This window comes from Acomys minous (assembly GCF_964271855.1).
Source record: "Acomys minous genome assembly, chromosome: 6".
NCBI classification, from domain to species: domain Eukaryota; kingdom Metazoa; phylum Chordata; class Mammalia; order Rodentia; family Muridae; genus Acomys; species Acomys minous.
The window spans coordinates 6389193-6391310 of record NC_140487.1 but is presented as its reverse complement, the minus strand read 5'-3'; the positions used below and the strand labels follow the sequence as shown (position 1 = coordinate 6391310).

At 52.1% G+C, this 2118-nt stretch overlaps 1 long non-coding RNA gene across 1 annotated transcript; it reads left to right on the top strand.

Moving 5' to 3' along the window:
- Nucleotides 1–925: 925 nt before the first annotated feature.
- Nucleotides 926–2118, top strand: LOC311599835. The gene is made up of 3 exons (XR_014780016.1): nucleotides 926–1542; nucleotides 1674–1790; nucleotides 1875–2118. It is a non-coding gene; the product is annotated as an uncharacterized lncRNA (long non-coding RNA).

Sequence of the window (2118 nt, the reverse complement as noted above, 5' to 3'; positions counted from 1 at the left end):
GGGAGTGAGGACAGGGAAGAGTGGGGGGGGGGGAGCTAGAGAACACAGAGGGACAATGGGCATGAGCACTCTACTCTTGTAGCCTGTCCTTTAACAACACTGTCCTCGTGAGCTTTGACTATCAACTCGACCCAACTTAGAGGCATCTGATGGGAAAGGCTCTGTTGAGGGACTGCTCAGATCAGATCGGTCTTGATAACTGCTAACTTCTCCACCCTTGCCTCTTGTCGCCTATGGCAGGCGGGAGAGCTGGCCCTGTGGTTCACATGCTACAGCACTTGGGACAGTGGGTCCCTGTAGTACCTCGCCTGGGCAGAACCGATGAGCTGGCCCTGGACATGGTGAGTGAAGGTGAGCTGGCCCCAAGGACATAAGTGTGGGGTAGCTAGTTCTGAGTCATTTAAAAAAATTATTCACTTTATATCTAGATCGCAGCTCTCTCCCTCTTCTCCTCCCAGTTGTACCCTCCTTTCCTCTTCCCCCATTACTCCTCCCCTATTCCTCGGGAAAGGGGAGCCCCCACACCAACCCACCCCAGCACACTAAGTCACATCAGGACTGAGAGTATCCTCTTCCTCTGTAGCATGGCAAGGCAACCCTACCAGGGGAAGTGATCAAAAAGTAGGAGAGTCCATGTCACAGACAGGCCCTCGATCCCATTAATAGGGGACCCACTTGGAGACCAAGCCACCCATCAGCTACATCTTTGTAGGGGGCCTAGATCCAGCCTATGCATGATCCTTGGTTGGTGCTTCCTGACCCAGACTCTAGTCTTCTGTGTGGTGCTGATGCTGAGGGAGAGATGCCCTATTCTTCTCCCTTGTCCTCTGGTACCTACAGCATGTGGCAGAACTGGCCCTGAGGTCACAAAGGTAGGAGAACTGTCCCTGTCTCTCACCAGCTACAACATTCTGGAGAGCCATCAGGGTAGAGCTGGCTCTGGTTGTTGGGGTCATGGGTGAAATGGCCAGACTTGAAGAGAGTTGGAGAGCCATACCGGCCCAGCCCCTGCTGCACAGCGGGCCATGCACCTCTCCTGGGCAGTACAGTAGAGCTGGCCTTGGTGGTGTGGATGGGGATGAGCAAGCCCCTTGCTGGCTACCATATTGGATGGGCATCTGGGACAGGGCAAGAGAGCTCACCATGGTGGGGTTTGTGTGGGAGAGCTAGTGGCCTTACCAGCTCAGATGCCTCTCAGGCCTAGATCCAAAGGTTTACATTGGCCCACCCAAACATCTACTGGATTGTGCTAGAGTGCACAAAGGGGCTGGTCCTACTAATCCAAAACTACAGCATCTCCATGACACAGGGCAAGGACAGGATATCCAAGAGGAGTCTCAGTGAGGTTCCTCTATTGATAGTGTAGCAGAAGTCAGAGGCTTTAGACCAGACCATTGACTCATTGGAACATTTGCAGGCTCTCACGGCAAGGTTGCCCACCTGAAGACTCCTTGGATCTTATGGTCAACAGGAAGATATGTGCTACACTCAGTCCTGGACCTCAAATAGGTCAGGTGAAGTGTACACAAGGGTGACACAAAGGTGAGGGTGGTAGGGGATCCAGAAGTGGTGTCTTTGGGCTGTCAACCAACCTTGCCACTGCAGGCAATTTTCCTTCAGATCCAAGCCACACATTTCCATGGCTGCTGCTCTCTACTTCTTTTCCTGTGCAGACTTACTTTGCTGCATAAGCTTGGAGGTAGCTCTCCTGTCTTTTCCATGAGCTTGTCTTGGAGAAGGAACTCGGAAGAGGAAAGTCAGTGAGATGAAGCAGAACATAAAGCTCCTCAGTAAGTACTGCGCTCCTCCTCATTAACCTCTCTTTCTCTTTGTTCTCTAACCACTGTACATCCACCCTCAAGCCCCAATCTCAGTTTGCGCCATGGCAGGTGCAGCCGTTTACCTGGTGGCAGGAGTATTCCTCCAGTTGAAGCCCTTGCTGATCGTAGTCATTCCACAGGGAGACTGAGAATGTGCGCTCTCAGCTGCAGTGGGTAAAGGAAGTGTCAGGAACGCCTGTGGAGACTGGTTTCATGAGGATTCTTTGCGACTCTGGCTATGTAAAACAACCCCTCACCTCTTATTCCTAAGAAGGGTGAACCCTGAGCTGTAAAAAAA